At 34.6% G+C, this 12,839-nt stretch overlaps 1 protein-coding gene across 4 annotated transcripts in view; it reads left to right on the plus strand.

The window, feature by feature from the left end:
* The window catches only part of CNTN1 (contactin 1), a 388,569-nt gene that overhangs the window by 129,067 nt on the left and 246,663 nt on the right, over positions 1–12,839 (plus strand). Inside the window, exon 3 of one of the 4 annotated variants that reach the window (XM_066258119.1) lies at positions 1,215–1,312. The exons of the other annotated variants lie outside the window; for them this stretch is intronic. The gene's annotated coding sequence lies outside the window, so the exon portion shown is untranslated. The remainder of the gene's footprint in view (positions 1–1,214; positions 1,313–12,839) is intronic. 4 annotated transcript variants of the gene reach the window in all.

Raw genomic sequence — 12,839 nt, forward strand, 5'->3', positions numbered from 1 at the left:
TTGTTTTAAAGCCTGCTCTTTGGAGGCAATAAAAGAAACTAATTGAAGCCATGAAGTGTTTTTAGAAGCTGAAATTCTAAGAAAAGGGGCTTTCGGAAGTACCGGCACATCCCGGGAAAGGTCCTGACAGTCCGAAACAGTTAACAATGAGAAACACATGTGCACACTATAATAATTTTTTTAGAAAGATACTTCTTCCACATTATTGAAATGAGGAATTTATTATTTTTAAATTAAAGTTTTTTGAGAAGGGTTATTCAAATGAGCCCAGGTAAAATATCTCTGACTTATAGCCATACATCATTTTAAAAAAAAATTTCCAGCCTGACCTGTGGTGGTGCAGTGGATAAAGCATCGACCTGGAAATGCTGAGGTCGCCGGTTCGAAACCCTGGGCTTGCCTGGTCAAGGCACATATGGGAGTTGATGCTTCCAGCTCCTCCCCCCTTCTCTCTACCTCTCTCTCTCCTCTCTAAAAATGAATAAAAAAAAAAAAAAAAAAAAAAAAAAATTTTCAGTTTAGCCTTGTTAATTTTCCAGAAATGGTAGTGAAAACAAAACTCTGCAGATCTTACATTTAATGTAAAATATTAAGCCCAAAACTGCAGAAAGTATGTCTTCTGAATAAAAGGAAACAGATGTGATAGCATTTTTTGCAGAAGAGAGTTCAGTTTAAACATTCAGCAGTATGTAAATGTCATCTCGTCTATGTGAGTGTTTTACCCGAGTGCATGCTGCAGGGTTGGAGGCTTCTGCTTGTGATTTGGATTGTAATTTTATTCGTGGAAATAAACCAATCACAGAGCTCCAAATGCCTTAGTAATGAGGTGATCAATAGCCCATTACTGGATAGAACAGTGGCTACAGGAAGTGCATTGAAGATTTTAATGCATGAATTATGCATGTGGTGCTCATTCTTTAGTCTCCGAACAGAATGACAGGGTTTGTGATAGTTTCTTGCATTAAGTGACTGCAGTGAAATGCTTAATATTTTCAGGCATAGAAGCAACATTGACTCGGTCCAGCCAAATTTGGAAGATGTAAATCCCCCAGCTCCATGCACGGAATGCTTTATTTGAAAGTATTGCTATGTAGCGATCCAGCTTTACTGTCATCTAACCTGCTCTACTCAGAAGGTTGGCTGAAGGATGGGAGCGGCTGTGCCTGCCTCTGAGATCACAGCTTGAAGTCCTTTTAACTTGCTTTCTGCTGCAGGAGGGAGGTGTCTGGTGGTATAACTGTCGCTGCACTTATGCAGATGGATAATTTGCAATAAATATTATGCCAGAACAACAGATAACTCAGCATATGAGGTAAGTCCAAGGTTTTTGTTCAGGTTAGATCACTGTAAACAAGAATATGCTGAGTTAGGCTAACAGTGATACAGTCTTAGGAAGGTTGACTCAGACCTCAGTATTGGGAAGCGGTGTCTGGGCTCTCGATTCGTATGCTAATTAATGAGAGCTGACTTTATTTTAATTGTTGATGTTATGGTGCCATAAGGGATTTTATTTTATGTGCAAAAGCTTTTCAAGAAGGTACCAGAGTTCTGGTATCTAGGTCTTGGATAGAGAAGCGTGCAAATTGGGGAGAGGCAGCATAGAGTGTGAGCCGAATCAATAAGGAAATTACCTCCTTGTGGAGAAGTTTTAGCAGGGCTGTGGTATTCCCTTGGCTTAGATTATTTCCTTAATGTCAATATGTTCAAATTATGGTAAAAGATGCTGGTAGACACCCAAAATATTCAGTCTTCCCAGAAGTAAAGTGCTGAGGGACTCAAATACTGTGCTGCATACAAATTGAACAGATGGAATTAAAATAATTTTGATTACCATGCCCTTGAAGGAAGACCTTGTCAGAAACAAAACCGTTCACTTCTACCTGTAGTGTTTTGTTTTTTCCCCTGTCTAGAATGCCTTGCTGTGAAACAAATAAGTAGATGGCTTAGTTTGAAATTCACCAAAAAGAAAGTTTTATTTTCTTCTTAGTATTTTAAAAATTAGGCTTACACAATTGTAGAACCCACTATATAAAAGTCAAATATATTTTATTACAACTCTGCAAAACTGAAACATATAGTTTTATAATATATTTGCCAGTCTTTTTGAGTTAAAGCTGCTTCCTTAAATATCATGACAAATAATTAATAGATATGCAAATAATGGATAGTATGATATGAATTCCTGAACACTTTTTAGGGTAGGAAGATAGCATGAAAAAACATTCAGCAGGGAATGCTAGAGATAGTAAAATTCCTTAAGGATTTTTTCCACAGTAAATTTATACTATTAGTATATGTATATATGCACATAGAAATATATGGACACATATGTATATATGCATATATATACATTATTTAATTTATAAGACATGCAATATCACATATATGTATATCTACTCCCTCAAGTATGTTAATTATGCTGTTTTAAAAATATGTTTGTTAAATAATGTACTAAGACACAGTAATAGATTAGGCCAAGAATGCTTTGTAAATCAAGCATCATTTATGTTTTTTTTTAAAAAGAGAAATATACAAGAATGATAATAAGAGGACATGAAAACTACATTTCACACATTTTACAGTGCATTTCAATTCTGTTATGGTGTTACTCTATTACTTGAGTTTCCTGTCAACTGTCTGGGGGTATAGTGGCACAGAACTCCCAGCATTGGACAAAAATTAAATATTTCAAGCTGATCTAGTGTAGGAACAGGAAAAAACTCACACATGCTCACACTTGGAGTGTTTCCTTAGGAAGGAGGCGTATCGTAACTGCCTGTTACAACTTAGAGGTCTCCTGGTGCTGAGTCATATTGTTCAGTTCTGCTCAAATGTCTCCTGGTCGAGGTGGCCCATGAACACCTAATAAAATGGAATCTAAAGAAAATGGGGAAGAATAGAGGAGGCAAAAATTTAAGGAGATATATTGCCTAATGACACACTACATTTTGAGTAATGAGTGTAATGGCAGTGCTACTGTTGGATCTGTTTGAGAAAAGCTCCCATGCTGGGTGACAAGATCATAGCAGTGAAATTAGTGGACTAACATGGAAAGATGGTATAAACAAAGGGGTCCATGTAACTGTCTGTACTTTTACTTGCTTAAATCTCTCTGTCATTGTTCTAGTCTCAAGCATAGCCATTTATCAATATCATTGAAAATACCTGATGGTTAGATAAAGAATATTTCCTGGAATATGTGAGGGAAATCTGAAACAAGATGTGATCCATCCCCCATTCCCAAAGTAGTTATAATTAATTTTTATAGGTTATTAATTGGGAAAAACTATCAAGAAATTCACAAGAATATTTGAATATCAATCATAACATATAAGATGAAATACTACTATGAGTTTAGGGATTATTGTGGCAAAGTATAATCATGTTAGATGCAGTTGAAAAAGATAGTGAAGATATAAAAAAGATATAATAAAAAGAGAAAAGGGGATATGAAGTGAAAACTGTAGTAGTGAAACATCAAATATATTTGAAAAAAAATGTAATTAACCTCATACAGTGGTACCTTGAGATATGAACAGACCAACATACAAATATTTTTAAGATACGAGCTGCAACTTGGTCTGTACTTTTGTTTGAGACCTGAGCGAAATTCTGAGATACGAGTTGTGATTCGGGAAGCTGCCACTAGTTTGCGCGTTGGTGCACGGGTCCAGTATTGGCAGTTTGATATATGAGTTGACTGACTTACGAGCTCGGTTACAGAACGAATTAAATTTGTATCTTAAGGTACCACTGTAGTTGGTATATGCTACTAATATATCTTAAAATCAATTTAAAGAATTCTGAAATATGATTTAGTAGTATAAGGTATTATAATTAAAATTAAAATTTCAAAGTGACATAGAGTGAGAAATAAGTGGAGAAGAATATTTAAAAATGATAAGCTCTCAATTTTCTAATAGAGTATAAGTGCTTATACCTAAAAGGGATCTTTTCACATATATTATAATAAACCTATGTAGAAAACTCTATATATATATCATTTATATCTTTGTGTGTTCTATATGCAACATTAACTATAAACTAGAATTACGGAAAAGTTATGAATCACACCGTGTACTTTCTTCCTGCCTTAATCACCAGGGACAAGAATCAGAAAACTAGAGATAACTGCTATGTCCAGAGCTCCCTGAGATTAACTAGCCAATCTTAAATCCACTTTTACCTTTCCTCCTTCCTGAAAGAACCACAAGAAAGGCTCTTACCCATAGTTCCCCCCTCTCCCTTGGTTTCCTGACATGGCATGCTCCCTTCTCTTGGGATCTGTGAGTATAACAAGTTATCTTTTCAATGGCAGTCCTCTCAAGTCTATTGACTTTACCATACCAAAATAATAATAAAACCTATATTAAAACCAAATGGAAAAGTCTTAATATATAATTTAGCACCAATTAACATCAATAGAAATATTATATTCCCAGTTATAAAAAATGTCAGTCAATTGTTTTTTAAAATCATTATCCTTTTAATAAACTTCTATGTTATTTTGAATTTAAGGGTAAATTCTCAATGAACTTCCCATGAACATGTTTTACTCATTTCTAAGTTTTAGTTCAGAGGTCAGGAACCTTTTTGGTTGGGAGAGCCATGAATGCCGCATATTTTAAAATGTAATTCCATGAGAGCCATACAATGACCGATGTACCTTACTCATTATCCAATAAAAATTTGGTGTTGTCCTGGAGGACAGCTGTGATTGGCTCCAGCCACCCGCAACCATGAACATGAACGGTAGGAAATGAATGGATTATAATACATGGGAATGTTTTATATTTTTAATGTTATTATTATTTTTTATTAAAGATTTGTCTGCAAGCCAGATGCAGCCATCAAAAGAGCCACATCTGGTTCGTAAGCCATAGGTTCCCAACCCCCATTTTAGTTGATATACAGAGGTTATATCCTTCAGAAATATAAATGGACAATTAGAAGTTTTTAAGTTTTATGAAAAGCTATATAGGTCTAAAATTTAAATATTTTCCCAAGACTGCTTTAAATTATAGTATTTCATATCTACTATATGCAAACAAGCATCTAACTTGTCAAGGAACTAAATCAACAGGAAAGGAAAATGCTACCTTGTGCTACCTAAATATTAAATTCTGAATGTGTAATTACCAAGTGCTACTGTTGTTTACATGTCTTTGCTATCCAGTAGGTAACTAGAACATACATTCTAATTAAAAAACATTTCTGCTACATTAAACCTAAAAGAATTGAATTGAACTGCCTTGGGAATGTGCTTGCTGCTCATCAGTGGATGGAAAACTTGGGAACAATGAACCAAGCAGTTAACCACAAGACTAACAAGAATCGGGCCACGCAGAAGTAGTTAGTGCTCTGAAGACTACATACCAAAGGACCTTAGCAGTGCCCTTCAGTGGTACACGCTCTTATTTCAAAACCTCATTACTGAAGAAAGTGGAGAAGTGTAAGTGACTTTAGAAGGTCTAGAAATCCAAACATTACATGCATATTTGAACTGTATGGCTTTTAACTTCCCTTTATAACTCCAAGATTATATAAGTAATTATTACAATCCCAATGACCCTTTAAGAGGTAAATTTTGATAAAGAAATTCAAATGGAATATTGGAGATGATTTAGATTGGGAATAGGTTAGAAAAGATACTAGTCATGCGAGCAGATGGAAGGGGCAGCAAGGTAGGTGGCTGGGAGGAAATCTGGAGGCAGAGCTGTGCCAGGAGAGTGTAGGAATGTAGACAGATGGAAGATGAAATATTAGTTGGCAAGAAGAGAAGTAGGGTGACAAACAGGAGACTCTATTGAGAAACTGGGTGAGTAGGCAGCTAAGAGGTGAAATGGGTGGTCCAGTCCTAAACTAAATAGGGCAGTCTTAGGGCACCCAAGTTCAATAACAATTAGATAAACACAGAAAACAGCTACAATATTTTTCCTTAAACCTAGGAAAATGAATTTTATAATTTTAAGTGCATTGAAATCGTGATGAGCACTGTTTGTAATGGAGGGAAATTTTTAGTTAAAAGTTCCGAGATGCTTACCACTGAAGAAAATTATTCTGTAAAATTATTATAAGGATGAAATTTACTTTTTATTTTTTTATTTTGTGTTTCCTATAATTTGAGCTCTGACTTAGGTTTGGTTAATGGATAAGGGTTTGGCTGGAACATAATACTGAGAAGTAATAAAAGAATTAGAACTTTAAACCCTACTATAGAGAAAGTTTGTCAGACTATGGAAAATCTGAATATAATTTTATCCTTAGAAAAAAATTCCTTATGTGTTTTTGTCCATTAGGTGATAGTAGCACTGTTTCAATGAACATAAAGATGATTACAAGTCATCTGGTTTCTCTTCTGTATTCAGACTTATCTACCCTTAATTACCATATTCTCTGACAGTTATTCAAGCTTACAAACACTTAGTAACATTAAATGTGTTAAGCTCTTTTTAAATGACAGTTATTATGGATTAATATAAAAGTACCATGCACAATAATATTTGTAGGAGGAGCTTCGCTTAATCTGGCTATTCTAGTTGACCTTCAGATAGGTACATGGTTTCCAAGTGGAAGAATACTTCTATTTGCATATATAAATTTAGAATTAACAACACTCTTTCCTTTTCTTTTCCCTTCTAACCTAGAAGCTTATTTTTTTTATATTATCAACTATATTTCTCAGGCCATTCTATTACTCTCTATTTGCTAGCAAAGCCCTTATGCTATCACATCTAAAACTTTGATGTTTTTAGCCAATGTGAACGTTTTAAAAATACCTGCTTTCCAATAATTTCATGTACAGAAGCAAGGATCATTTATCAAGGGCTGTCTGGGCTATATGACTATTCTTTTTAAGTAAGGCTTTTTGTTGCTACTCTAATCCCTTGAATTAGACTTGAAGCACAAGGCTATTGCACTATCTTCCCAAGTATCCGTTTTATATCTACATTTGCTGGAGCAATTCTCTTAAGCTGGGGAACCATATTTGGAAAACCTACATGTATGCCAGCTGCTACACCAGACTTCCAAGATATAAGGATGAATAAAACATGAACCTTTCCATTAGAGTTTATAATCTAGTGAAATAAGCGGGTTTATAAGTACCAGATAGTATGTTGTGATTTAATACATGAAATTATGTTCTGCTCATATGTAATAGATATGTATATTACCCTCCATAATCAAGACTCTCTTGAGGACAGGGAACACACTAATTTATTAGTTCAGTGAATGTTTATTAAACCCTTTCTGTGTGCAATGGCTTTGCAAAGGGAAGTACAGTATATTCTTTGTTGTTGTGGACAAAATAGTCTAGTGAAGAACAGTGAAGCAAACAAAGTTAATTGGACAAAAACAACTCTAATAAGGGTATAAACCAAGTAGTTAGTGAAAATAAATTGAGTTCTAACCAAACTTAAGGAAGGACATAAAAGATCACTTCTAAGATGAGTCAATCAAAGGATACTTAGAATAGTTTTAAAATATTTGTATAATGCATTATCTCTTTTAATCCTTTTTAGAAGACATTGAGATCACTTTTAAGATAGGAAAACTGATCAGAAGGTTATACTGTTACTAAAACTCTAGGGCAGGCATGGCCATCATACGGCCCACAGGCCGAATCTGGCCCACGTAATGAGTTTATGGCCCGCGATTAAATTTTTAATATTCTTCGCTACTTTAAAATCTCAGCTAATCAGAAGCGGAAACATCTTTGATTATTGGAAATCGAGATAGTTAAGAAGATAGTGATATGCGGAAAAGAATTCCACGTATGACTAATCTAGGGTTAACTTCCAATAATTGGTCAAATGGATTCGTGATACTTATTTATTTTTTTAAAAATTCCATTATAAAGATTTACAACTTTTGTACTAGTCTGTACTCGATATGAACTGTTTGACATTTAGTGGCGATGTGAAACCCACATTCTTTTAGGCGGAGTTTGCCAGCGTGCACCCAAAGTCAAACAATTCATTATTGTTGTGGTCAAGTGTGCTGAATCAAGTGGCATTGTAGCATAGACAATAGCTGCAGTTGATAACTGAAAACGTGTCCAGACTGTTTGTAAAACAAAATAATTGTTTTATTTGTGATATAAACCCTTCAAGCTCATTCTATTAATTAAATATTGTTTTTAATTGATTGCTATACAGTTTGGATATTTATACAGTATGTAACTATATTTTTATTAAAATAATATTGTATATTAAATTTTTTCACTCACATTTATTCATAAACAAATTACATAATAAAATTTTGTTTACTTAAATAATTTTTGTATTTAACATTTTTTAATTTTAATATTTCATCTGGCTAGTGAAAAAAGTTTTCTTTCTAATCTGGCCCAGGAGCAAAAACTGTTAGCCACACCTGCTCTAGGGTCAGAATCAAAAGATTAATGTTTCTCTATATATCCCCATAATGTTTCTAATTTCCTTGGTACTTTGCAGGAACCTTCAGATATAAATGCATATATAGAGTCAATGACATTTTGGACACCTATATTCATAAGTTTGCTTATCTTTCTTTCATTTTAACTAAATAGGACATAATAAAGCCAGTGCAAAGGTGCAAACAAATTTTTATGATATGTTTTTTGGGGTTTTTTTTTTTTTGTTGTTGTTGTTGTTGTTTGTATTTTTCTGAAGCTGGAAACGGGACAGTCAGACAGATTCCCGCATGCACCTGAGCGGGATACACCTGGCACCCCACCAGGGGGCAACGCTCTGCCCACCAGGGGGCAATGCTCTGCCCCTCCGGGGTGTCGCTCTGTTGTGACCAGAGCCACTCTAGCGCCTGGGGCAGAGGCCAAGGAGTCATCCCCAGCGCCCGGGCCATCTTTGCTCCAATGGAGCCTCGGCTGCGGGAGGGGAAGAGAGAGATAGAGAGGAAGGAGAGGGGGAGGGGTGCAGAAGCAGATGGGCGCTTCTCCTGTGTGCCCTGGCCGGGAATTGAACCCGGGACTTCTGTACGCCAGGCCAATGCTCTACCACTGAGCCAACCGGCCAGGGCCGGATATGATATGTTTTTAATTAAAAGAAAGTCAAATGCAATTTAGAAGAAAAAAATCTGTAACATAATCTAAGTTTTAAAATAAAAAGTCACTTTTTGTGGCCAAATAGTATTTCATTATGGAAATGTACCACAGATTTTTATCCACTCATCTATTGACGAGCACGTGGGCTGCTTCCATAGATTGGCTACTGTAAATAACACTGCAGTGAACATACGGGTGCATATATTCTTTCAAATCAGTGTTTCAGGTTTCTTTGGATATATTCCCAGAAATGGAATCACTTGCTCATAAGGCAGTTCCATTTTTAATTTTTTGAAGTAACTGTATTGTTTTTCACAGTGGCTACACCAATTTCCCATCAATAGTGCATGAGGGTTCTTCATTTTCACATCCTGGCTGATACGTGTTGTTTGTTGATTTATTGATGGTAGCCATTCTGGCAAATAAGAGGTAAGCTCTTATTGTGGTTTTAATTTGTATTTCTCAAAAGAAGGAAATCTTACCCTTTGTGACAGAACGGATGCATCTGGAGAGCAGTATGCTAAGTGAGATAAGTCAGAAAAAGACAAGTAGCATATGATTTCACTCATGTGGAATCTAATGAACAAAATAAACTAATAAAATAAAAACTAACTCAGAAAACAGACTGACAACTGTCAGAGGGGAGGTGGGTTGGGGGTTGCAAGGCTAGGTGAAAAAAGGCAGGGGGATTAAGTAGAAAAAAAAACCCTCGTAGACACAGACAGCAGTATGGTGGTTACTAGAAAGAAAGGGCAAGGGGGGAGGCCTTGAAGGGGGAAGGGGAGATAAATAATGATAAAAGGAGACTTGACTTGGGATGGTGAACACACAGTACAATATGTCGATGATGTATTATAGAATTGTACACCTGAAATCTGTGTAAATTTATTAACCAAGGTCACCCCAACAAATTTAATAAAAAATAAATAAAATAAAATAAAATGTCAATTTGCTCAAGTATGGAAAATTTGATAGATAAATAAGGAGCAAAACACCATTTGATAAAACACATAAATTTAACAAATGTCCAATACATGTATTTAGCTTAAATATCACTGAGTAGATTGATAAATAATAGACCTTTAATAAATAAATTCATATAAATTAGTTATGTTCAGTAAATATGCATTGAATGAATGATCATATGAATTAATGTTATATTGTATTAATTCTAATATACTATTGTTTAACATACCAGCAAATAGGACATTCATTATATTAAATGTGCATATAATATATAATATGAATCTTGTAACTTCAGAATTTTTTTTTTAATGAGAAAAAATCTATCTAAAGCTAGCTTAAGCAAAAGGGAAGGTTTGTTGGATATAGTTTCACATGAGAGAAGGCTGTACAAGTAGATGTTGGGAAGGATGAGGATGGGCTTTAGCTGGACCTGAAGTATTCTTGTAACTGAAGTTTTGAATGTCATGTCAACAATGTCAGCTTCTCCATGAGTGGAGGCTTCAATCTCAATGAAGACTACACCAGGGAATATGCCTGGCCACCAAGATTTAAATATCTTCATATCTCCCTGTATGTGCATTTCCTCCAACCACCAGTGAGTGCATTTCCTGATAGTTCTCACAGGGATTATTTTGTAAATAGCAAGTTCAGGTGGTTTGAATGAGCAAGCATACAGTTTTTGTAGACATATTAATTAGAAAATAAATGTAAAAACATTTGGGGATTTAAATATTTAACAATACAGAAGTATTGTGGATATTTTTTAAAAAGAGAAATTATTGAATCTTATACAGTTATGGGACAGGGATAAAATAATTAAAATATTTTAAATTATTTTATATAACATTCAACTTAGTTTTAGACTTTGTGGGAGCAATTATTGTTCTATGTCCAAATCCCTAGCATTTAGCATATAGCCTGTAAATATTGTAACCATTTGGTAAATATTTGTTGTTAATGTATTGCTGATAATGTTTTTACTCATGTAATAAAATCATAGTAGTTATAGTGAAATGGACTATAATGGGGCAATAAGAATATTAAGAAAGTATTAAAGAAAACAGCGAATATATTCCATATTGTGACATACTCATAGCTAAAGGTCAATTTATATAAAACAAATAGCTAGAAATAAATGATCTTCAAGATAAGCAGAGATCTAGACACACAAAAATATGATTTGTTGTGTCTGGGATCGTGCCATGTTATTAAAATGGCTTGAAAAAGTACTTTTTCTTTTAGAAATTATTGAAGATTTTAAACACATAGGAAATTCTTGAAGAGTAGAATTAGGTAGAAATAATAATAAAGCCAGGGGTAGTCAACCTTTTTATACTTACCACCCACTTTTGTATCTCTGTTAGTAGTAAAATTTTCTAACCGCCCACTGGTTCCACAGTAATGATGATTTATAAGGTATGGAAGTAACTTTATAAAATTTATAAAGCAGAGTTACAGCAAGTTAAAGCATATAATAATAATTACTTACCAAGTACTTTATGTCAGATTTTCACTAAGTTTGGCAGAATAAATCTTTATAAAAGAACTTACTATAGTTAAATCTATCTTTTTATTTATATACTTTGGTTGTTCTGCTACCGCCCACCATGAAAACTGGAACGCCCACTAGTGGGCAGTAGGGACCAGGTTGACTACCACTGATAAAGCTATTGAGAGAAGTGGTTGTTTGTGGCAATATACTCATCCAGAAGAGAGAGAACAAAGTCAAATGTTTATTTGCATGAGACTTTTGCAGGAGAGCATAAATACCAAATATATTTGGTTTTTTAACAAATGATCTATTTTAATCAATTTTGTGGGAGAAAAGAAACTTCTTTGGCACAGTGATTTTTTTTGAAGTTATTAAATGTAAGTAAGAAAAATCACAAGTATGGTTATTTTCTATGTTCTTTTACTCCAGTAGGATTAACCCTCACCTATGGAAATATTGGTGCCTTTTGGTGAAGACCTCCTTTCATTTACATTAAACTTAAGTAGATACTTCATGCAGTCTTGATGAAAATGCTTTTGGTCATTTAAGAGGGAGATTATTTAGAATTAATCTCTCAAGTCCCTCATCAAGAATAAATTAGCATTGTAGAGTTTGAAGGAGCCAAATAAATATATATTTTTTATTTGACAGATAGAGAGAGAGAGAGAGAGTAAGACAGACAGATGAGAAGCATCAACTTGTAGTTGCATCACATTAGGTGTTCCCTGATTGCTTCTCATACGTGCCTTGATGGACAGGGCATGTAGGGATGCCACTGGGCCAGTGACCCCTCGCTCAAGCCAGAAACCTTGGGCTTCAAATCAGCAACCTTTGGGCTCAAGTTGGTGACCACACACTCGAGCTGGTGAGCCTACATTCAAGCTGCTTACCTTGGGGTTTCAAACCTGGACCCTTAGCCTTCCAGGTCAACACTCTATCCACTGCACCTCCACAGGTCAGGCTAAAAAGTTCTTTATATTAAATTGTGAAAACTGAGTTTCTGATGATTGAGACCCACTACCTAACAACTTACTTAAATACCTACATGGATATAGAAAAATAACTTTCAAAGCACATACAGTTAAAAACTTAATCATAATATAAAAATTGTAAATTTTTCTTAATTGTAGAATTCTTGATTCAGATTTAATATTCTTCATGTAACTAACTTTTAGTGTAAGGAAATATATTCTTCAATGAATTGCTTTTGCTTCTCTAAATTACTTATTTTGAGAAACATTCTTAAGAAAGGAAACTTCAATGAAAGAAAATTATTCCTCTGTGATTCAAAACACATGGCATTCTTAGATCTTAACCCTGGAAGTATAAAGTTGGAAG

Source organism: Saccopteryx bilineata, chromosome 2 (genome assembly GCF_036850765.1).
Source record: "Saccopteryx bilineata isolate mSacBil1 chromosome 2, mSacBil1_pri_phased_curated, whole genome shotgun sequence".
Taxonomy (NCBI): Eukaryota; Metazoa; Chordata; class Mammalia; order Chiroptera; family Emballonuridae; genus Saccopteryx; species Saccopteryx bilineata.